General features: G+C 38.3%; 1 protein-coding gene across 1 annotated transcript in view; it reads left to right on the top strand.

The window, feature by feature from the left end:
* Positions 1–25,895, top strand: part of TENM2 (teneurin transmembrane protein 2) — a gene marked incomplete at both ends in the record, with an annotated part of 1,201,679 nt that overhangs the window by 87,052 nt on the left and 1,088,732 nt on the right. The gene's annotated exons all lie outside the window — the stretch shown is intronic.

Below are 25,895 nucleotides of genomic sequence, written 5' to 3'. Positions count from 1 at the left end.
AGCATTTTTCCCCCACTTTAGCATGCTATTAAAAATGACTGGGAGTGGTCTTAAATTCTGACTTCCCTTAATGGAGAAGGTATGAAATTACAAAATAACCAAGGTAATCACACCTTAATCTTGTTAAATTGAAACACTGTAATCTACATTCAAATTTCACATATGGTCAATCTTGGGAGACCTGGGTGGATGAGCCAAAGCACTATTTGGAATTTTAAATACAGTCTTTCCTACCTCTTCAAAGCCCATTTACTTCTTTATGAGAAATATTTCCCTGGGACTGGGGTAGGGAACCCTAAGCCAAAAAACAAAGCAAGTAATTTTTTCTTTTTTTGGAATTGAAAGAAAAAAAAGTTGATTTCCAAAAGCCTGACACTCATGACCAATTCCATCATAAAGAAAGCGGAGTGCATTTCAGAAAAGGGTGGAACTACGTGAGGAGAAAATAGGTTTCAGCTGTATCTTGCCAATGCCGTATTACAATCTGTTGGCAAATGTGATTTTTAAAAATAATAGCTAAAGTGAAGCATTGTTGTCTAATGCTGGCTGAGTGTGTGTGTTAATTGAATAGGTGTGATATGATAGGAAGCCCTTGTCTTGTCATGGAGCACACATTAGGGGGGGGAGTTTCAAGAAAACGGGTGTCCACATTTGATTTGAAAAAAGAGTATCCTTGTATTCAGTGGGACCACCAAAGGAAAGGGCTCTTGACTTTCTGGTTGCCCTTCTCCATATGAATACAGACACCTCTCAGATACAATGAAATGTTACTCGAAATGTTCATGACTTCAAAAAAAAAAAAATTCTGGAAAGAGAAATCCTGAGGATCAGAATAATGGCGAAATAAAAAATAAGTCATTTGTGAATTCTCTGGACTTTTCTATGCCATCTGTTACATGCCACTGTACTGGGTTTTAACACTTTCACCAGCGACTTGGAAAGTTCTTTTAAATTGGCTTTTCTGTGGTGATTTCTGATTATGGTAACCACAGGCCATGCTACTGATGATGTCTCTGACTGCAGCATCACAGGGAAGATTTGGCTGTTTCATTCATTCCAGCCGCTGTTGCTTCCCAGCAGGTCCCTTGTCTCTGGAGTATTTTACTGTATCTCTAATAAAGGCAAAACAGAGCTGTTCTGAAGGTTTCAGTAGACACAGCCTCCACAGCCAAGTCCTCCAGAAACCTGGAGGGAAAGAAAGCTGAGACAAAGGTACAGTATCCAAATCCTCTGTGAAATGGATGCTCATATCCTAGCCCTCCTCCTTGAGCCTTCCACCTACGGAGAACTTCCGGGGGTTCTCTGCAGTTGTGCATCCAGGACCCTTTGTTTTAGGGTACAAGTGTGATTGTGTTCAAAGTGCTAGAAAATGTAAACCCCTTTTTCCAAATTAGAAAACTGCGTATCCTAGTGCAGCAAATATTCCAGCTTAAAATAAGGACCTCTCTCATCTCGGTGGTGAAAGGGAAAGGATGGGAATAAAAAGGCACAGGGACCAGCAGTCACCAAAATGAGATTCAGAAGATGTCTTCCTCCATCCAGGGGTAGATTCCTGTGTGGCTTTAGGTGAAATGCTTCAGCTCTCAGACCCTTAGTTTTTCTCTTCCATCAAATGGAATTGTTGGGACTTCAAATTTTATTATAAAAGGACGTTAGAGATCATCTGTATTTCTATGATGTATCTTCACTAGAGATGTAAAAGGCATGTAGCCAAGTATGGAATATTAGACTCAATTTTTGAGTTGAATGAATGCGCTCTAATATTCTTCCTATTATGCTCTGAGGCTAAAATATCCTATTGCTTCTGAGCTTACATAAGCTGACCTCATTTACTATGGGAACATTTTAAGTATTTAAGAGCGTGAGGGTGAGCACCATAGAAAGAATAATTCAATCTAGGTGTAAGAGACTCTTTTTTTAAGCTTCATTAACTGATAATTATTTGAGGGCAAAACAATACCCGTACTGTGTTTGATAAATGAATATTAACCACGTCATGCTGATAAAAGTCATGAGCAGAACTAGATCCCTCTGCATTTGGGTGGTGGGGGGAGACTGTTATTTTGATGCTAATGGATTATGTTCATTTTGGATAGATAGATATCTCAAATGACTCAGCAGGGTTGACTTAAATTAGATTTGTCCATTTATACTTTGCTTATTAGTATGCCCCGAATATCTGATGCCAGCCTTATATTACAATCTGTGCTTCATAGAATTTATCTATCATGACCTAAAGATTTCTATGATAAGAAATTGATTGATCATAAAAATCATGATTATGTTTTTTTTTTTTGAAAGGGTAGCATTGTGTTTTTTCCCACAAAAAAATTGTATTCTCAGAATCAGTAATATGAAATAGCTTATTAAAATCTCTTTACAATGTATGCTCTTCTGGAGTCTTTTGGATATTAGTTCTTTATAGATATTAACTTTTTACAATGGAGAGTTGTATTAGTCTGGGTAGGCTAACAGCTGTAATAAATAACTTCCAAATCTCAATGGCTTAACATCATAAAGGGTTTTTTTCGCTTACATCGTGTAGTCCATTGCAGGTTGGTGGGAGCAGGGAGTGGAGGAGGGATGGGGGGGGAAGAGACTCTGCCCATCACAGGTATTCAAGGATCCAGGCCCCTTCTGTATTGTGGCTCCAACCCTCTCCAGGTTCTTGGGGTCTTCTCTAGTCAGTGGGTAGTTGAGAAAAAAAGAGTGAGGATTATAAATGAGAGGTTTTCCTTAACTGGTTCAGCTTGGAATTGGGGACCTCATTTCTACTCGGGCTCCATTGGCTGGATCTCTGATATGAACTTCAAGGGAGGCAGAGCATGTGGTTTGGCTGAGTGACCACAAAGCAGAAAAGACACAGAAACTAACGAGCATTAACTCTCCCTTCCACAAGACCTAGATGACAAGTTAAAGTCGATTAAAGACAGGTTTGGTGAACATAATACATGAGAACCTTATGCTGAGCATAACAGTGGTTTGTTTATTGTGGTGTTAGTGCAGATAATAGACAAGTAAGATGTGCAAATAATTACACTGTTTATAAACAATAGAGTGTGGTTGTACATCCAGACATATATAAATACTGTTTAAGGGAGGGATAAATTCTAACAATTTGGAAGAATTTGGAAATTTTCTTGATATCTGGTACTGTCGTTGGGCTACAAATTCAATTACCAGAATTCCTGACTCTCTCTGCCATTTGCTTTCTGCAAAATCCTGAATAAAATTTCTGAAACTCACTTTATCATCTATAAAGTGAATATCATAATGCCTGCCTGTTTCATGATATGAAAGGGAATTTCAAATTAGATAGTGGATGGGGAAACCTTTTGTAAGAAGTCATTCAAATAGCAAATTAAAACTGTTGCTGTATTATTATTATTAATTTTTAATTCCATGACCACAGGTAAGGATTATGTTTATGAAGCCTTGTCGTACACTCACACACACATGTATGCACACACCAAGTGCGCGCATGCGCGCGCGCGCGCGCGCGCGCACACACACACACACACACACACACACACACACACACACACACACACACACACACACACTTTCAGGTAGGAAGGACTGAATCAGATGCTCTACTTTTTCAGTCTTCAGATTGAAGCTGAGAGTAAATGCCCAGATATTTGGTATCCTCGTCACTGATACTTACTTCACCTGTGCCAATTTTATAACCTATCCTTGAAAGTACTATCCATTATCTGTGTCTGTTCAGATAGGCTGGATGTGAAAATCTTTGTCCTTTCTGCCTCATAATATTGTTAAGAGCTTAGGGCAAAATTAAGTTTGTGATGATGTTCTTTAAAGGGAAGTTTATTATTGTTTTAATAAGTTCCAAATAATTTTCTAGTTAATTGGGGTCACCTATAGGAAAAGTTATTTCAATCACACCTCCATATAAACGTTCTGCCAAATCTAGTATGCTTTACCTAACACATTAGAGCACCAAGTATAGAGGAGGCATTCATATCTGGTGTCCACTGTTTTTTGTTACCTTTGTATTACTGATCATTAAATACCCAGGTTGCTTGTTCTCAGTAATATCATAGCATTCCTCTCTGATAATTTCACATTCTTCTGGAGGTGCAGGGCACTGGGATTCAGAGTCAGGGAGTGGCAATTTCTCAGTAATCCCAAATGTAGCTTGTCCTTAGAGCCTCTGATCAGTTTAGACATGTGTTTAAGATGGTGTCCCAGAGTCGAGATTAACTAGACTAAAGGTCATGGCTTTGGTCTAAAATTCCTATAATTGGAATTATAGGAATAATTCCTATAATCATTAGAGAGTCAGGAATTCTGGTAGTTGAATTTGTAGCCCAACGACAGTACCATGATATCAAGAAAATTTCCAAATTCTTCCAAATTGTTAGAATTTATCCCTCCCTTAAACAGTATTTATATATGTCTGGATGTACAACCACACTCTATTGTTTATAAACAGTGTAATTATTTGCACATCTTACTTGTCTATTATCTGCAGTAACACCACAGTAAACAAACCACTGTTATGCTCATGCTCAAGACCAAACCTTCTTCGTCATTCCTTCACTTTCAAGCTGTGGCCACTTGGATGACTGTCTCAACCAAATGATTGGCTGGCAAGTTGTCAAAGAGATAATATCTACGGCGGTTTAATGACAGTTCTTTAGCTGAGGTTGTTGACTCAGTCCTGGGAAAATACAAAGGGATAGTTTTTTGGGGGATCAGCAAGTTCTACCTACAAATTCTGACAAACTGTGGTGTCTTCAGTTACCTAGGCCTGTAGAGGAATTCACAAGATAAAATTAGATTATCTTTTTAATGATAGCTTTGAGGCGTACATGCCTTTTATTCAGTTCCTGTTCATTCACTCCTTAGGTCTCCCTCTGTGCTTGTTTTTAAACTACAAATGCAGTCGCCAAGTCAGATTCAAACACTGTGCAGTGTAAAGTCCCTCTCAATCCTTCCCCAATCCTAAACTCAGCTCTGGACCACTCAGACGGTTATCCTGATTCCTAAGCATGTGGACATTCTTCAGCTTCTGTTAGGAATGTCTTTTCCCTCCTTGGCCACCTGGAGAATGGCTATTTATTCTTCACACCTCAGTTTAAAAATGTCTCTCTCTAGAAAAATGGTACAGATGAACTTACTTGCAAAGCAGAAATAGAGACACAGATGTAGAGAACAAACTTATGGATGCCAAGGGGGGGCGTGGGATGAATTGGGAGATTGGGATTGACATGTATATACTACTGTGTGTAAAATAGATAACTAATGAGAACCTACTGTATCGGACAGGGAACTCTACCCAGTGCTCTGTGGTGACCTAAATGGGAAGGACATCTAAAAAAGAAGGGATATATGTATACATATAACTGATTCACTTTGCTGTACAGCAGAAACTAACACAACACTGTAAAGCAACTATACTCCAATAATAATTAATTTTTAAAAATCGCATTAAAAAAAAAAAGCCTTTCTCTGGATCGCATGCTGAGATGCACCAGGAAGAATTAAGGCTTTCTAATGTATGATCACATAGCGCCCTGTATGTAGGACTATTACAGCCTTCAGCCAGCATAGCCTGACTGCTCCCTCTTCTGTTTCCCTCAGGCACATTGAGAGCTCTGTGAAAACAGAAATGATATTTTATTTTTGCATCTCCAAATCCTACCCAGCCTGGTGTTTTGTAGGTATTCAGTAAACACACATGAATGAATGAAGGAATGAATGTCCCTCTTAGAAGGAGCTGGGGGGATTACAAGATCAAATGACTGATAGGTTTGCCACTCTGAAAAGTTAGGAATTACAAATTTAGACCTGCAAATTTGGAGTGGGAAAAAATAAGGTAGTAATTGCAGAGGGAGGGCAGCTAAGCATGTGGTTGCTTTGGGTATTTACTCATCAGACCAGACTGAAGCAGCCTTAATCAGGGAAAATCAATCTGCCTGTTTTCATTGTGAGCCTAAACATGCTGACGGGGGAGCCCAGATAGGTGTTCCCAACAATCTCACAGCCACCCTCACGTACGCTGTAGCTTTATTTACTTTCTGTGTATAAGTTTGAATTGTTTGTACTTATCTAGAGCAGAAAATTTATCGTCTCCAGGCGGTGTTTTGAATCATGTCGTCCTTGAGGTCAAACGTCTTCATTTACAGAATACGGTCCAAACTCTGCCTGGCATTTGGACTCCTCGGTTTGCACTAAGTACTCTCTGTATTCACCAGCTATCTTTGCTAAAATTGTCCACACATCTTTCTCCGTATTCTGTTCATATCGGTTTTTTTGTTTGTTTTTTGAAAGTCCACCTCTTTTCTTTAAGACTGATGGAAACTTTATTCCTGAAACTTTTGCAGTCCGACAAGTCCCCAGGGATGTCTTCATCCTATGAATTCTCTTCTCCATTCACATAATCACATCCTCACTTCTGACATGTTCTAAATATTTTTTTAAAAGTTACGTTTGACAGAGTCAAACTTGAAATTTTTCATGAACCTCTGTGCTTTGTTTGTCCAGCTTCCTTTTAAGATTACTGATGGGAGGAACCTCTTTGCATTCAATTGTAGCAGTTAGCACAAGGACTTGACCGTAGTTAAGTGTGTTATCAGTGTGCATGGGTATTTGAAAAGGATGCCTGTGTTTAATAAGAACATTAAATTAAACTTGAGAGTGGAAGTGTCTGTGCAGTGGGATACAGAGCTTTCTTTGGAGTCAGAGAGTTGGGTGTAAATCGCAGGTCTGTTCTCTCCTTGGCAGTGTGAGCCAGGGCAATCTACCTCAACTCTTTATGCTTCGATTTTCTAATCTCTAAAAGGGGATGGTAGTAGTTGTGGAAAGGAAAACGTGGAAATAAAATCCATGTCAAGGTTGTACTGTGTGGTAAGCATCCATTAAAGGTGAGAGAGTATTAGTGATACTACATTTTGTATACACTAGGGTCACACTTCGTGTGTTCACATCACAACTCTGCCATTTATGGGTGCTCTCTTATCCTGGGCAAGTCACATTAATTCCCTGAGCCTCTGTTTCTCTCTCTGTAAAAGAAAAAAAGGTAGTAGTGCTCTCCTTACAGTGTTATTTAGAGGAATAAACGAAGCTCTGTGTAATACACTCAGCACAGTGCATAGACCGTATTAAGCGTTTCATGAATACTGGCTGCTGTTGCTGTTCACAGTAGCAGCTATGCTAACTGAAAATTTCACTTGCTCATACTGACATGTTCATATGGAGGAAATTATATCCTTTATCACAATAAAAAAATTGTTTTTTCCAAAAAGAAAATCCTGTTACGATCCATATCCCTCTTTGGCCCTTCCTCTTGGTGTCATAGAATAAAAGACAAATGGGCTTTAAATGGGGTTCAAGTTAATATGAAAATTGTTCCTTGCTTCATGTGTTTATTTTGTGCAGGGATGCTTCTGTAGAAATGAGTTCTCTGGAAAAGAATAGCCTTGCCTGGGTAATTTATATGGATCTGATGCTTAGCCCAGCTCTTGGCAGATAAGGACATCTGCCACCATGGAAAGTGTGTAGACCACAGCAGGACACTGCTGACCACACATTTTGGGTGCACCCATGCACCCACCTACTGAAGGGCTCACATTCTCGCTCATGTCAAGCAAGTACATACATTGGCTGGAGTATTTACATGGAATCTGATTCCCTCTTTCTAGAGAATAGCTAATGCTGTTTCTAAGAAGGGTTAATACACTAGAGAAGTCCTTGTAGGAAGATTGACAAATGTGATTCTTTTCAAATCCTTCTAAGGGAAAAACATACAAATGAGTTGTTACTACCATTTTCCAACCTAGTAAAGCCACACTGGTTTGCAGGTCACTTTCAAAATAGGATTTGGTTTAAATCTCAGGTGCGGTCTGTCAACCTACTGCATAAATGCTAGCCAGGGTGTGTGTGTGTGTGTGTGTGTGTGTGTGTGTGTGTGTGTGTGTGTGTGTGTGTGTGTGTGTGTGTGTGTTTGAAGTTTCTTATAAGAAGAAAAGTTGTTCAGGCCAAATGTATAAGCTTTCAAGGGTAATGATATGCCTCTTATAATACTTACTTCAGGTGATTTTTTGGATATCATTCTTTCCTTTTCTCTTTGTACTGCCCTAGTTTCTCCTTCTCAATATCCTTTGCTGTTTGCTGGCCCACCCTCTTCCCCTCTTCAGCTCTTTCCTAAGCCTTTCTATCTTCTCTCTGTACAATTCACTATCTGGGTGATCTCATCCTGGCCCATGTCTTTAAAGCCACCTAAATGCTTAGGGCTGTTGCCCTTTGACTCTGTTCCAGGCACACCAGCCTCCTTCCCTGCCTTGAAAATTCAGAATAGGCCACCCCTTTCAAACTTGCTATTCACTATAACTATAAAGGTATTCTCCCCGGTAGCTGCACGGCTCGTTCAATCAGTTCCTACAAGTCATAATTGTCATGTTATCTGCGAAACTTTCCCTGACCTGCCTATATGTGTGATCGCCACAAGGTAACCACTCACTCTACTGCTTTTTAAAATAATTACATCAGGCGGGGGCCCAAGTGGAAACAGATGGCACACTCTAAAGGTTTCACTGAAAAGAGGTTAATGAAGGAACTATGTATGAAGGTCTAGACAGGGTTAAGGGAATCAATAAGGAGTGATGAGGCACCCAGGGATAAGCAACTGTGGGGCAGCCATTGCCACCCCAGGCCTGAAGGGACAAGCAAAGAGGACTGTGTTGCCCAGAGCCTATTTTCCAGCAGGATCTTTGAAGGAGGGGCTGCTCAAAAGAAGTGTGGCTGGAAAGGGACACAGCCACTTCAGGAACATGAAGACTCACAGGAAGCAGAGGGGGTGGGGGAGATAAAGTAGGAAGCAATACCCTGGACTTGCCCTTCTCTTGCCCTCTGAACACTTGCTGTTTCCTCCCATCGGCTGAACCCAGTAGGATTCCACGGGGCAGGTGAAGCCACCTCTAGAGTTCCATTCCCTAAGCACCCAGAACAGAGCAGAGAAGAGAAGAGTGGGGAAAGGATCTATAGGAGTGAACAAAGACAAACTCTCAGAGGATATTTAAAAAGACTTATTTTCACTTGGCACTTGGAATTGTGCTGTCGTACCCTGGGAATCATCACAAAATCAACATTAAATATTGGTCACCTCCTTTTTGATAGGTTAACCTCTATAGCACCCAAACTAACATTGGCTGAAGTCACACCAAGCTAGTGTGTCTTCTCCAAACAGCAGGAGTTTTGTTCAAAATATTTAAGAACAGTATGAAACAGGCACTCAAAAAATGACAACAGTAGCCCAACAAATGAGAACTGAATGCCATACTGGGGTATACAGCACAATGTTCAATATAGAGCATTTCCCAGAGATACTCGAATATACATATTGAAAGGGGAAATCTTTTCTTTTCCAAGGACATTTGGAAAAAGTGTGCCTTATATCCAGGAATTGATGTGATCTGGATAACATAGGCAGTGTGCTAAGCTCAATGTAGAAGCTGTCTCACTTCAACCTCCAACAGTCATACCCAGTAGGTTCTTGTCAGTTTATCCATTTAAGGGTTTAGATCCTGAGGCTCAGGGAAGGGTGATTTTTGCCTAAGTCCACTTTTTTAGCTGTGGTGGTGCTGAGACCCACAGGCAGACTGGAACTTTCAATCCAAAACCCTCGCTCTTTGACTACTCTTAATATTAAGCCTGCCTCCAAGATAGTATAGTGGAGGTTTCAGAGCAGAAACTATTTATATTTTGAGCTTTCATTTTTAATTTCTGTTATTTTTAAGAGAAATCCCTAGGAAAGTCTCTTTTTTTATTTCCTGCAGGATTTTATCTCTCAAAAAGTAATTTGGATTAATTCTTGGATTTGACCAAAATCTAGAGCAGGGTCTAAAGATATGATATGCTTCTTCTCCGGACCACATTTCTTGCCCTAATCTCTGTATACAAAATATGCCTAAAATATACATGTTAATTCTGTAAATAGATTTCCTTCTGGCTTTTGGTCTGTAAAGTGGGGCCCAGAATTCTGAAGTGTGAATATTTATAGCAGGTGACACATAACACTGTTTTGACCATGGTACCTGTGAAATATGATTGCAGGACTTTACCTTGGAAAGGGCTCTTTTATTATTTTTTTGATCTTTGAATTTTATTTTATTTTATTTTTTATAGAGCAGGTTCTTATTAGTTATCCATTTTATACATATTAGTGTATATATGTCAATCCCAATCTCCCAATTCACCCCACCACCACCACACCCCCACGCCACTTTCCCCTCCTTGGTGTCCCTATGTTTCTGCTCTGCAAACCGGTTCATCTGCACCGTTTTTCTAGGTTCCACATATATGCGTTAATATATGATATTTGTTTTTCCCTTTCTGACTTACTTCACTCTGTATGACAGTCTCTAGATCCATCCATGATGCTACAAATGACCCAATTTCGTTCCTTTTTATGGCTGAGTAATATTCCATTGTATACATGTACCACATCTTCTTTATCCATTCATCTGTCAATCGGCATTTAGGTTGCTTCCAGACCTGTCTATTGTAAATAGTGCTGCAATGAATATCGGGGTGCATGACTCTTTTTGAATTATGGTTTTCTCTGCTATATGCCCAGTAGTGGGATTGCTGGGTCATATGGTAGTTCTATTTTTAGTTTTTTAAGGAACTTCCATACTGTTCTCCATAGTGGCTGTATCAATTTACATTCCCACCAGCAGTGCAAGAGGGTTCCCTTTTCTCCACACCCTCTCCAGCATTTATTGTTTGTAGATTTTCTGATGATGCCCATTCTAACTGGTATGAGGTGATACCTCATTGTAGTTTTGATTTGCCTTTCTCTAATAATTAGTGATGTTGAGCAGCTTTTCATGTGCTTCTTGGCCATCTGTATGTCTTCTTTGGAGAAATGTCTATTTAGGTCTTCTGCCCATTTTTGGACTGGGTTGTTTTTTTTTTTTTTTTTTAATATTGAGCAGCATGAGCTGTTCATATATTTTGGAGATTAATCCTTTGTCTGTTGATTCATTTGCAAATATTTTCTCCCATTCTGAGGGTTGTCTTTTTCTCTTGTTTGTAGTTTCCTTTGCTTTGCCAAAGCTTTTAAGTTTCATTAGGTCCCATTTGTTTATTTTTATTTCCTTTACTCTAGGAGGTGGATCAAAGAGGATCTTGCTGTGATTTACGTCAAAGAGTGTTCTTCCTATGTTTTCCGCTAAGAGTTTTATAGTGTCTAGTCTTACATTTAGGTCTCTAATCCATTTTGAGTTTATTTTTGTGTATGGTGTTAGGGAGTGTTCTGATTTCATTCTTTTACATGTAGCTGTCCAGTTTTCCCAGCACCACTTATTGAAGAAACTGTCTTTTCTCCATTGTATATCCTTGCCTCCATTGTCATAGATTAGTTGACCATAGGAACGTGGGTTTATCTCTGGGCTTTCTATCCTGTTCCATTGATCTATATTTCTGTTTTTGTGCCAGTACCATACTGTCTTGATTACTGTAGCTTTGTAGTATAGTCTGAAGTCAGGGAGTCTGATTCCTCCAGCTCCGTTTTTTTCCCCTCACGACTGTTGTGGCTATTCGGGGTCTTTTGTGTCTCCATACAAATTTTAAGATTTTTGTTCTAGTTCTGTAAAAAATGCCATTGGTAATTTGATAGGGATTGCATTAAATCTGTAGATTGCTTTGGGTAGTATAATCATTTTCACAATATTGATTCTACCAATCCAAGAACATGGTATTTCTCTCCATCTGTTTGCATCATCTTTAATTTCTTTCATCAGTGTCTTATATTTTTTCTGCATACAGGTCTTTTGTCTCCCTAGGTAGGTTTGTTCCTAGATATTTTATTCTTTGTGTTGCAGTGGTAAATGGGAGTGTTTCCTTAATTTCTCTTACAGATTTTTCATCATTAGTGTATAGGAATGCCACAGATTTCTGTGCATTAATTTTGTATCCTGCAACTTTACCAAATTCATTGATTAGCTCTAGCAGTTTTCTGGTGGCATCTTTAGGATTCTCTATGTATAGTATCGTGTCATCTGCAAACAGTGACAGTTTTACTTCTTCTTTTCCAATTTGTATTCCTTTTATTTCTTTGTCTTCTCTGATTGCTGTGGCTAGGACTTCCAAAACTATGTCGAATAATAGTGGGGAGAATGGACATCCCTGTCTTGTTCCTGATCTTAGAGGAAACGCTTTCAGTTTTTCACCATTGAGGATGATGTTTGTTGTGGGTTTGTCATGTATGACCTTTATTATGTTGAGGTAGGTTCCCTCAATGCCCACCTCCTGGAGAGTTTTTATCATAAATGGGTGTTGAATTTTGTCGATAGTTTTTTCTGCATCTATTGAGATGATCATATGGTTTTTATTCTTCAGTTTGTTAATACAGTGTATGACATTGATTGATTTGCGTATATTGAAGAGTCCTTGCATTCCTAGGATAAATCCCACTTGATCATGGTGTATGATGTTTTTAATGTGTGGTTGGATTCTGTTTGCTAGTATTTTGTTGAGGATTTTTCATCTATATTCATCAGTGATATTGGTCTGTAATTTTCATTTTTTGTAGTATCTTTGTCTGGTTTTGGTATCAGCGTGATGGTGGCCTCATAGAATGAGTTTAGGAGAGTTCCTCTGCAATTTTTTGAAAGAGTTTGAGAAGGATGGGTGTTGGCTCTTCTCTAAATGTTTGATAGAATTTGCCTGTGAAGCCATCTGGTCCTGGACTTTTGTTTGTTGGAAGATTTTTAATCACAGTTTCATTTTCATTACTTGTGATTGGTCTATTCATATTTTCTATTTCTTCCTGGTTCAGTCTTGGAAGGTTACACCTTTCTAAGAATTTGTCCATTTCTTCCAGGTTGTCCATTTTATTGGCATAGAGTTGCTTGTAGTAGTCTCTTAGGATGCTTTGTATTTCTGCGGTGTCTGTTGTAACTTCTGCTTTTTCGTTCCTAATTTTATTGATTTGAGTCCTCTCCCTCTTTTTCTTGATGAGTCTGACTAATGGTTATCAATTTTGTTTACCTTCTCAAAGAACCAGCTTTTAGTTTTATTGATCTTTGCTATTGTTTTCTTTGTTTTTATTTCATTTATTTCTGCTCTGATCTTTATGATTTCTTTCCTTCTGCTAACTTTGGGTTTTGTTTGCTCTTCTTTCTCTAGTTCCTTTAGGTGTAAGGTTAGATTGTTTATTTGAGATGATCGTTGTTTCTTGAGGTAGGAATGTATTGCCAGAAACTTCCCTCTTAGAACTGCTTTTGCTGCATTGCATAGTTTTTGTATCGTCGTGTTTTCATTGTCATTTGTCTCTAGGTATTTTTTGATTTCCTCTTTGAGTTCTTCAGTGATCTCTTGGTTATTTAGTAACGTATTGTTTAGCCTCCATGAGTTTGTGTTTCTATGGTTTTTTCCCTGTAATTGATTTCTAATCTCATAGCATTGTAGTCAGAAAAGATGCTTGATATGATTTCAGTTTTCCTAAACTTACTGAGGCTTGATTTGTGACCCAAGATGTGATCCATCTTGGAGAATGTTCCGGGTGCACTTGAGAAGAAAGTATAATCTTCTGCTTTTGGAAGGAATGTTCTATAAATATCAATTAAATCTATCTGGTCTATTGTGTTATTTAAAGCTTGTGTTTCCTTATTTTTCTGTTTGGATGATCTGTCCATGGGTGTAAATGAGGTGTTAAAGTCCCTCACTATTATTGTGTCACTGTCGATTTCCTCTTTCATAGCTGTTAGCAGTTGCCTTATATATTGAGCTGATCCTATGTTGGGTGCATATATATTTATAATTGTTATATCTTCTTCTTGGATTGATCCCTTGATCATTATGTAGTGTCCTTCCTGGTCTCTTGTAACATTCTTTAGTTTAAAGTCTAATTTATCTGATATGAGTATAGCTACTCCAGCTTTCTTTTGATTTCCATTTCCATGGAATATCCTTTTCCATCCCCTCACTTTCAGTCTGTATGTGTCCCTAGGTCTGAAGTGCGTCTCTTGTAGACAGCATATACACAGGTCTTGTTTTTGTATCGATTCAGCGAGCCTGCGTCTTTTGGTTGGAGCATTTAATCCATTCACGTTTAAGGTAATTATCGATATGTATGTTCCTATGACCATTTTCTTAATTGTTTGGAGTTTGTTTTTGTAGATCCTTTTCTTCTCTTGTGTTTCCCACTTAGAGAAGTTGCTTTAGCATTTGTTGTAGAGCTGGTTTGGTGGTGCTGAATTCTCTTAGCTTTTGCTTGTCTGTAAAGCTTTTGATTTCTCTGTCAAATCTGAATGAGATCCTTGCCGGGTAGAGTAATCTTGGTTGTAGTTTCTTTCCTTTCATCACTTTAAGTATTTCATGCCACTCCCTTCTGGCTTGTAGAGTTTCTGCTGAAAAATCAGCTGTTAACCTTATGGGAGTTCCCTTGTATGTTGTCATTTTTGCCTTGTTGCTTTCAATCATTTTTCTTTGTCTTTAATTTTTGTCAATTTGATTACTATGTGTCTCAGCCTCTTTCTCCTTGGGTCTGTCCTGCCTGGGACTCTTTGTGACTCCTGGACGTGGGTGGCTATTTCCTTTCCCATGTTAGGGAAGTTTTTGACTATAATTGCTTCAGCTATTTTCTGGGGTTCTTTCTCTCTCTCTTCTCCTTCTGGGACCCCTATAATGCAAATGTTGTTGCGTTTAATGTTGTCCCAGAGGTCTCTTAGGCTATCTTCATTTCTTTTCATTCTTTTTTCTTTATTCTGTTCTGTGGCAGTGAATTCCACCATTCTGTCTTCCAGGTCACTTATCCATTCTTCTGCTTCAGTTATTCTGCTATTGATTCCTTCTAGTGCAGTTTTCATTTCAGTTATTGTATTGTTCATCTCTGTTTGTTTGTTCTTTAATTCTTCTAGGTGTTTGTTCTTTAATTTTTCTAGGTCTTTGTTAAACATTTCTTGCATCTCCTCGATCTTTGCCTCCATTCTTTTTCAGAGGTCCTGGATCATCTTCACTATCATTATTCTGAATTCTTTTTCTGGAAGGTTGCCTATCTCCACTTCATTTAGTTGTTTTTTTCTGGGGTTTTATCTTTTTCCTTCATCTGGTACATAGCCCTCTGCCTTTTCATCTTGTGTATCTTTCTGTGAATGTGGTTTTTGTTCCACAGGCTGCAGGATTGTAGGTCTTCTTGCTTCTGCTGTCTGCCCTCTGGTGGATGAGGCTATGTTAGAGGCTTGTGCAAGCTTCCTGATGGGAGGGACTGGTGGTGGGTAGAGCTGGCTGTTGCTCTGGTGGGCAGAGCTCAGTAAAACTTTAATCCACTTGTGTGCTGATGGGTGGGGCTGAGTTCCCTCCCTGTTGGTTGTTTGGCCTGAGGCGACCCAACACTGGAGCCTACAGGGTCTCTTTGGTGGGGCTAATGGTGGACTCTGGGAGGGCTCACACCAAGGAATACTTCCCAGAACTTCTGCTGCCAGTGTCCTTGTCCTCATGGTGAGCCACAGCCACCCCCCCGCCCCCCGCCTCTGCAGGAGACCCTCCAACACCAGCAGGTAGGTCTGGTTCAGCCTCCTATGGGGTCACCCCTCCTTACCCAGTGTCCTGATGCACACACTACTTTGTGTGTGCCCTCCAAGAGTGGAGTCTCCATTTCCCCCAGTCCTGTTGAAGTCTTGCAGTCAAATCCCACTAGCCTTCAAAGTCTGATTCTCTAGGAATTCCTCCCCATGTTTCTGGACCCCCAGGTTGGGAAGCCTGACGTGGGGCTCAGAACCTTCACTCCAGTGGGTGGACTTCTGTGGTATAAGTGTTCTCCAGTTTGTGAGTCACCCACCCAGCAATTATGGGATTTGATTTTATTGTGATTGCACCCCTCCTACCATCTCACTGTGTCTTCTCCTTTGTCTTTGGATGTGGGGTATCTTTTTTGGTGAGTTGCAGTGTCTTCCTGTCAGTGATTGTTCAGCAGTTAGTTGTGATTCCAGTGCTCCCGCGAGAGGGAATGAGAGCACATCCTTCTACTCCGCCATCTTGAACAAGTCTCCGGAAAGTGCTCTTTTAGAATCTATGTACCACATACATGAACAATTGACAAACCTGAATTTTATTACTTACCATGTTATTGATACCTTTTAAAACCCAAATTGCTGCTTCCTTTCTCTCTGCTTTATTCTGGTATCTGAATTGAATACCAAAGAGAAATTACTCTTTTAAGCGCTTCTTTTGCAATAATTATTTTGAATCCTTAAATCCTGATCCATACCTTTTTTGGGGTCCCAGGTAGGCTAGGCTACCTGTGTGGATAATTGGAAGGCTCCTCTGGGTACAGGTTTTTCTATCACAGCTTATAATGTCTTTGTTAAAATGAACAAACTTTGTAAAATGGAGGAAGCAAAGATGATTAATATGAGCCGGAGTGTGTTGGAACCTTGATTTTTTTTTTTTTTTTTTTTTTTTGGTTTATGTACATCATAGTTGCTGATTAAGTTAATGAAGGAAGAGTGAAGACTTCCTACTCATCATTTTAATACACTTTTGCATTTCCCAGGAGAAAATTTCTCATTTTTCTCAAGGTGATTTGTGTGTGTGTGTGTGTGTGTGTTTGTGTGTACTCAAGTTGTCCAAATGATAAATAGTGCCCTAGGTAAGATGCAGGCTATATATGTAAGAAAAAGTAATATTGCATTGGAAAGTTTTTAGATAAAGTAGAATTCAATTTTGTTTTGAAAGGCTGTGATGAATGTTAACCACTTTTTTGCTGAAATTCTTTTCAGACATATCTTAATCTTTTTTAATTATCCATATGCGATATTTTAAAACATCAAATGTATAATACGTTAGGAAAATTCTGTTATTAATAACATGTGAGGGAACGGTTTGTTCTTGATTTCCTTTCTCCACGCCCTTGAAATAAAGATAGGGTTAAACTTGAAAGCTATAAAGTGAGCTGAGTTTTGTAGTTTTGTTTTGTTTTGTTTTGTTTGTTTGTTACCAGAGTTCTGCAACAGAGAAAATTATTTCCCTGGTTTCCTCACAATGAAATGCTGCGTGTTTCATTCAAAACAACAATAATGGAAACATACCCTGCATGTAATATGTCTAAACACCCACAAATAAACAGTGGGTGTTTAGACATAACAGTGAGATTAATGCCACCTTCAACTTGGGCTTATTCTTAGGCACTTAATGTAGGCATGAAGATTTAATTTTCCCTGTCACATGAAGCAAATGCCTCCTCTGATTGGGTGGATTTGTTCTGGGGTTCTCCTTACTACCCTCACTTCCCACACTGCTTTTTTGACACATTATTAGTCCTGTTAGATACAGACCTTGTTTCATGAAACACTGAAGAACAATTGTTGGTAAATAGAATTAGCATGTGACAAAGTTTTAATTTTGTACGCAGTGTAAATATTATAGATGCCATATTGCTTTGTTTTAAGATGGTATAATGGATGTTTTGGTCCTTTAAATTTTTTTTTAACTTTTATTTTTTGAGAAATAGAATCCCTTTATCTTAGATTCTAAATACGTCCTGAAACATATTAAGCATCACAGACCTTATACTTATTTAGTAGTTGATATCATCGTAATTTTATTTTCAGATGGTCAGTGGTAGGACAATTTGCATTTTAGGTTCCAAACGATGTAACAGATTTAACAAGAGCCAAGCTAGCTTATGTGATCCAAAAGCTAATATTGTCTCCAACACTGATTTTCTTCTACCTAACGTTTTGTCGCAGTGTTAGACATCTGGACTTGAAATGTGTCTGTTTTATTTGTTTTCCTTCCTCTGTCCTACCCCACATCCAATTAATTGTTAAATCCTGTATTTTCTCCTTCTTCAGTGTTTCTCCTCTCTGTCATCTGTTTATTTTTTTGTTTTTCATTCTAACCATCATTATTCTGATAAAAGGCCCTCTTTTCTTTAAGCCTAAATTTCCCAATGCTTCTACCTCCCTGGTTAAGGTCATTCCCAGTTCACAACCCTTACACGAAGTTACCAGATTACTTTCTAAAAATCTGGTAAATCTCTCAACTTTCAGAGAACCTCATTCAAATCAATAGTAAATCTTTCACGCTGTACCCTCAATGAGTCTTTCTCCTGTGTTTCCAAGGTGGTCTTCTAGAATATTCTCTGTAGGAATTTGACATCCTAGCAAAACCTAGTTATTTCTGAAGGTGCCTATTTTTTCCTCTGAGACTCCTTCCCACCTCCCCGCCTCCTGCCATTCTATTTACCCAACTTTTTCTTTGTGACTAAACGCAGCCCTTTACCTTTTCTGAAGTTTTCCTTGAATCACCAGCCGGGTAGGGCTACCCCCCAAACTCCCTGAACTTTTTCTACTACTTTATGATTCCACTTCATTGGGCTGTGCATTATAATAACTTTATTTATTGAACAGTATCTTTTTATTACATGTGTATTATTTGGGAGCATTGGTCAAAAGGACTCACAGTTGGATCTCATTTATTCCTCTACCAACTTTGAAAGACAGGTACAAGTGTAGCTGAGAAAGCCAAATTAGCCCTGTGCTTTCAAAGCAGCAGAAGTACCCTTCCTGTCTGACTTCAAAACCTTTGTTCTTTGAAGAGGTCTCAATATAACCATTTGTCTTTGCAACTTCTCTGTTAGATTTTTTGTCTTTTGAGGGTAGGCCTTACTCTTACTCACAATTGTATCTTCTACGTAAGGTACCTTACACATAGTTTTGTAATTTCTGAAAGCTATTAGAAATAGGTATCAATTTAATAGATAGGGGATGATAAGTCTATCAGGATGGAAAAGAAAGCAGCATCTGTGTGATCCCCATGGCTTGATCTGGATAGGGGAACTGGGTAGGGGATATATTTTTAATCCTGTCCCCTCCCACTTTCGGGGGCCATAGGTAGCTCAACCTAAGAATTTTATCTGGGATGTGGTAAAGAGAAACTGCAATGTCAAAGCTTTTGCAAGTTCTTAGTATTGCTGAAGGTGTTGACCCAGGGCAGCATCACATTAATGATGCTTTTAGTTAGAAAAGTAACAACCAGGTGTAGTCCAGGCAGGTGACATTTAGACAAAAGAGAAATAAATTTGTTCCACGTGATAAAGTGAAAGGGCTCTTTTCTCCAGGTTTTCACCTGGCAGCCTAAAAGATTTAATGGATGATGTTTGTGCTGAATGGATAGTAGTTGTATATTAAAGTATCATTTGAGATATAGGTAAATATAAGTCCTAAAATATTAGAATACAGGGCAGTCACTACTAGTAAGGGAATAGCTAATTATACCAAAATCCCAAACTTATCTCTTTAAGTGTTCTCCTTCTAGAATGGAGAAGGGGCCTGTTTGGATCCAAAAATGTCCTATTTAAGCTGTTTAATTTGCTTCGAGGCAAAAATATAGTTGTCTGCAGAACTTTCCTTATTTATTTGCACATATGCCACGATAGGGTCTCTGTCAGCTTTGGTCAAATGATGACACATCTTGAGTCAGGTATTCGAAGGTACAATAGATTAATGAGAAGTGACTTGGTCTTATCCTAGGGACTGGGGTGGGTATCAGAGAAAAATTCTGGTCTGCTGAGAGGAGCAGTTGATTCAGGAGGTGATCTATATTTCTGTTGGGGAAAGTAGTTGAAATGTGGCCTGAAAGATAATAGGGACACAGAAAAGGACTGAAGTTAGTTTTAGTGTCATAAGGCCCTACAAGTGGATTTGTATGACTTATCATTCACTTTGCCTGAGTAGCAAAGTGAGGTCTATTTAATTAAATGAAAGTCTCAGTATGCTTATTAGAAAAAAGGAACTACAGGAATTCCCTGTTGTCCCTGTTGTGAAACATGGAAAGCCTCGAGGTTTCCAGGCCTGCACAGAGTCAGCTATTTCTGTAGTAACAGGAATGGGAACACTTCGATCATCTCCTTACATTGTACACATCCCTAACCACAAAGTTGTAATGTTGTTCTTACAGTGACAAATGAAAAATTATAAACATTTCATTTGGAGGCAAATTTACCATGTTGTTCTCCGAGTCCACTTGGCCAGTGAAAGAGGCAATTCCTAAAAGCTCCTTCCATGGCAGCGTCACACCCCTGCAAAACCACAGTCGTTGGCTTTTTCAAATCACAAGTTGAGGTTGAAGAATAGCTGACTCTGTAGGCCTCCTGCCAAAGTGAACTTCCTGAAGGATGCACACACCTGTCTGAACGTCAAGGCCTGTGCCCTCAGACTTCAGGGTGTTTCTACATTTGTTTTTCGAATTTGAAACTCTGTCTTCCAGCATCCAGATTTGCTCCAGCTTTATGAAAGCAGCTCCAGAGCCAGGTGAAGCAAGTGAGTTTCTCATCCTGGTTCGGGGCTCGTGGTCCAGACGGTGCTTTAGTGCACTCTCCCAGTGGGTGAGGACGGAGTGTTAGCGTAGACAGCAGAGTTAAGCCGGAATGTCCTGCAGAGACTCACCATCACAAAGGGTAATACTGCTTTATCGATCCCTTCCACACTGTCTCCCACCGTTGTGTTAAGCCTGTGGCGAATACAACCTTTACAAAACGAGATCTGGAGATACGACTTACTTTCTAACTTGAACCTGGACTTTAAAAACATGGATAAAAGCCTGTTTTGTAGGAATGGCGTGGTATTGGCATTTCAGAGTGTAAGTGATAAAAATAAAATCAAAGTCAAGTATCTCAACAGAGGGAAAAAGTCACATTGAGACTTGCACACATGCATATAAAACGGGGCCACAGTCTTCCATTTAAAGCAGAAATAATTTGACCGCGTTGTATTGAAAAATCCAATTTTTTTCTTGTTACTTTAAGAGAGGCAACATTGTTAGCATACACTTTTAGAGATTAGATCCTCATTTTTGTCTCAGACTTTATGAACAGGGAGCATTATTTATGTCAGTGAGGTTAGGTGAGGTTCTGTAGACCCATAGATTGATTTTCCAGAAATATTGATGATTTATAATCTCTTATACTTTGTGATTCTTTCCTCTTAATAAGGCATTCCACTATCAAGGAGTTAAAAAAAAAAAAAAGGCTTTTGCTGAGAGCTGCATGGGAATGTGTTTTTAATTGGCACTGTCACCCTTCTAAGGATAATGGGGAAAAGCTTATACTTCATCGCTTGCATGATTTTTGATTTTACCTTTGTTTGTTAAAATGCAGAATTAAGGGGGAAAAGAATTGGCCATAAGGTACCTTTCAAAAAGGCTTTTCCTTTCATTGTACGTACTAGTGGGATGAGAGAGAAGTAAAAGACAGATTTACTTTTACGTTTAATCGAGTCCAATAATAATTGCACTGTGGTAACTTCTTTGAGCATTACATTTTCGGTAAGTAATTTATCAGCTGCATTCTTTTGAATTTTATTTTATTTTTAACTTTTTTTTTTTCTGGAGGGGATTAACAGTTACCATAGGATTTATACACTGCAGGCATTTTTTCCCCCTTTAATAAATAAAGCTTATTGATGGCATAGGCTTCCTGAAGCCTCCCTGAACTTCATTTTTACACTTATAGCTTGAGGTTTAACTTATTTTGGTTCTTGTCCTGATTTAGTTAAGAATGGCTGGGTGGCTGATGGGACGTGAGGACAAGAGAAGAAATTCATGATTAGCGCAGGTGACCAACTTGCCCTAGTTTATCCATGGCATTTCCGGTTTTAGCACTGAAAGTCTCTGGGCCCAGGGAGCTCCTGGGTCCCAGGCAAACCAGGAGAGTTGGTCACCCTGTGGTTGGCACACAGTGCTGGAGCTGGACCGCCCCAATAGAAGCTTCATGTGGAAAGTTCTAAAATAATAAAGATTCAGTTTCTTCCCAGCTGAGAGAACAGAAGTGAAGAGTGAGACAACAGAACAGACGGGGAAGGATATTCCTTAAAGGCAGGACTGGGGAAATTCTGAGAAAGAGCTGACTCAGGCCACGGCCAGCTCACCTTGGTACCATTTGACCTGCCTCACCTTTTCCTTTTCCCCAGCTTTTTTCAGATGAAGTGCTTATTTACAAATCCTTCTTTACTCCCTCCTTTCTGTGACTGTTCTCCGTTCCCTCTGGAGAAATAAATTGCCTGAGCCTGAGATGCCCAGTTACCTGTAGGCTGGTTCGGTTTGGCTGTTAACAGGTATTTCGATTCTTCAAGCCTAGGGTTTCTTAGTTGTATAAGGGGCGTCTTCAAGTAGATCAGCAGAGAGATCTGCTAGAAATAACCGTGGCCTATATGTGAGCAGTGGTGTTCCTGAAAGGTTTTGTAGGAAATTCGGGTACAGCAGCCATGGTATTTTAGAACTTATGACAGCAAAACTGCTGAACTGTTTGGCCTGATTTTCCCTGAAATGAGACCATTAACGTTGTTATAGAAACAAATCCAGCAGCAGCCCTTTACTCCTCTCTCTTCCTTATAATTATGTTCCTTTCTCCCTTCCCATGTCCATTTCTCCCTTTTTCCTTCCTTTCTTTCCTTCATTTTTTCTTTTAAATCCACACAAGTGTTTGCATTTCTAAAACTTTGATTTTTCTTGGTTCTCTGATTTTCCTAAGGAGCTGCTCGCGCGCGCGCGTGTGTGTTTCACATGCCCTATCTTTCAGTCAACAAGAATACCTGACATACTATTGTGTAAAGCAGAAAAGATCTAGCTGTGCATTTGGCACAACCTGGGAAAAGAAATATTGTTGCATCAAGCAGAAAATATCTAAATGAGTTCCTCCTTGCATATCAATATATTAATGGAAAGATTAGAATTCTGCATAGCCAATTCTGTATGTAATAAAAATTGTGAGATATGTTGGTTTCAGTGGAGCGATGGACAAACATGTTAAAATTTTCATTGCAGAACAGCACATACGACGATGTGCACTCTTGCATTTTTGTTTTGTTATGAAACTTAAGAAATCTGCATATTACATTTTGCCTGAAATCTTGGATTTCTTTAGAAGGGGTTTGGAATGAAAACACTTTTCTTTATTTTTCCAGTCTAGATACTATATATGGGTTAGTTCGTGTTTATTTCTACCAAAAAAGCAGTCGTTTGTAAGTAGCCGATCTTATTCGAGGTTTCATCTATAAGGCAAGTTAAATTAAGAAAGATTTTGTAGTTTTTGATAACTAATAATCCTTGCCAAATTTAGAATGTAGGTGCAATTTGCTTTCTTATAAAAATTTTAAACAGTAGCAAAACATTTCAATTAAATGCTATTTTATCATTGTTATTTTATCATTGTTATTTGGATGCTGGGATGGAAAATAGCATTGCTAATGATATTGATTTAAGTTAAAAAGAGTTTCTACATGAGGGAAATTTCTGCTAATATATATGTATATATACGTATGTATTTATGTATATTCATATATTTTTAAAAGATTTTTTTTCTAAATTCAGTTGAGTGAATGTGAAATTATTCTTCAAATAGGTTAATAGGGCCATTCAATGCATCCATTAAACATTACATAAATATTTCTTGTTTTCTTGAAAGACCTTTGCTTTTTTAAAGTACTCTTTGAATCTTGTTTTTTAATTTGGAGCTTCATTCTACTGTTTTTCTTCCATTTTCTACTACACTATTTTGTGACTAATAGTGAATACAAAGATTTGTGTTTTGTTTTTTTTTAATGACTTTAGAAATCTTTATGAAATATTTTCTAAGCTTTTGGTGTCCTCTATTGTTTTTACAACTTGAGAAAAGTTCTCAGTTAAAAAGAATTCAGAACTTCTAATTTTACATTTGCCTTTTTAGTTAACCCCCAAATAAATTGTCAGAAAAATAACTTCTTATTTTTTAAGGGGAGGTATAGAAATACAGGGAGTTTCCATACAAATCTGCCAATTTCCTATGTTTATAACATTTCAAACGTATGATTCCATTCCTCCTCTGTTGCTTTAACAAGGAAATTCCCCTCAAATTACAAATACTAATGATAGTATCATGGTATTTTGAGTCAAAATTATTTGGGGGGAGATCTTACGAAACGTATGAAGTGTCCATTGATATAAATGTGTTATTAAATATTTACTCTTAATTTTAACAATACTAACACTGTGTTTAAACTCAAGAAGAGATTCTAACTGTAAAGTGTATCTCTGTTTTTTTAAAAAAAAACTTATCTCCCATTAGGTTGTCATTTCTGTCCTCTGCCTCTTTACCACAAATTCAAGCAAGGAGAACTAACATTATTTATACAGTTTAGGCAAGGTTGCATTTAAAGGCCCATTATGTTATTTTCACCATGATTTGCTGTAAATCATCCCTCATTGTCGTCTATTTTATCCTTCACATTCACACACATGATTAGAATGACGGTATGGAAGGTCAAGCATGAAAATGATGCCATTTTGATGATGCATTCAGCTTTGTATAACTGATATTTATATTGGTCTTGACTCTTCCACTTACTCCATATACAGTTTCAAGGAAATTGTCTCCCCCCAATTTCCTGGTGTGCAAATCTGATAGGTATACTACTTGCTAATAAAACAGATGTCTAAGTTGAAGTTGCCCTGCTAGCAAAATACTTATTTACATAGAAGAGACCTAATAACATGTTGTTAAATCATCTTCCTTGTCAACAAATGACACATTTCATATCTTCCTGAATTTTGATAATTTAGATAGCCTATCACTGTTTTCAAATACAACTATATACCCAGAATCAGGCCAGTGATCATACTCAGCAAACATTTGTTGAATGAATATACCATGTTTAGGTTTCTTGTTATATATGGACCCAGCTGTTTGATTTTCCATTTGGGGGATGGTACTCTCCTCCTCTTAAAAATGAGAGATCAACTAGCTTGTTTTAAAGATTTGCCAGCCTTCAGAGTCTATGATTCTGTAATGTATGTATTTTATACGTTAAGTGACTCACAGCCAAGCAAGCTAACTTGCAAAATCAGCAAAATGAGCCACCTGAACCATAAAACAAAGAAAAAAATGGCCACTTACTGCATTTTAAAAACATATTTCAGATATGGATTTCAGAAATGGAAATGTACTAATATAATAAATTTACTACAACTAGAATAGTAAATTTATTGTTAAATACCCATCTCATTTTACACATTAAAAGTAATTTTACAATTTTCTTTGACGTATAAAGGGACAAAGCTTTCTGACATTTATTTTTTGCCCAGAAGCACACATGCTTTTGAAATCTCCATATTCAGAAAAACAGATTGTTTTTAGACCCATTTCTGGCCACTCAACCTGTGTACACAAAACTCATGCAAAAGAACAGATGACTTGGTGTTTTCAAGAATTATCCTAATTCCTGTTGTTGAAAACATATCCTTTGGAGATATCTCAGGAAATGAATTCTTGGCTCTGAACATAGTTTTGAACCAGAAAACAAGTAGAGCCCAAGGTGAGGAAGTGAAGTTTATGTTGTTATAACCCGGAGTAGGCAATTTCTTTTCAGCCTTTTTTTTTTTGCTCTTTATTGCAGAAACCAAGATATATACATTTTTCCTCTGGCAGGGGCTTGTTAAATACAAACAATAGCATTTATATAGCACCTTATACCAAGGTAGAAAAGTGCAAGAAATCCTGAAAATGCCATTTATAAATAATATATAAACATAGTGATGGTAACAAGTTTTTGTTTTTGTTTTGTTTTGATTGTGGAGGGGGTGGAATGAAGTGTCTCATTTCTACTGTATTTCAGTGTCTGTTGGTGCACTTAAAGGACCATGCATGGTATTAATCTCGATTAATTTGCAATGGTTTGGGATCACTACATGCCTGACACTTACATGTGTATATTATTGTACAAGATTGAAAAAACGGCTTTGAACCTACCAAGAAAGTCAACCCATTTCCCCTTTTTATGTCCTCATCCCATTTGTGCTTGCTGATTTAACCCCAAGCAGTCTCTTTTATAGCCCTTAGGCTACATTTTGGTGATAGCTGCCAAAAGGTGAATTTAGAGGGTCCAGTTTGGTGC

The sequence above is a fragment of the Leucopleurus acutus genome (genome assembly GCF_964270905.1).
Source record: "Leucopleurus acutus genome assembly, chromosome: 3".
Classification (NCBI taxonomy): domain Eukaryota; kingdom Metazoa; phylum Chordata; class Mammalia; order Artiodactyla; family Delphinidae; genus Leucopleurus; species Leucopleurus acutus.
Note: the sequence above shows the minus strand (reverse complement) of the source record. Positions and strands in the feature narration are given on the sequence as shown.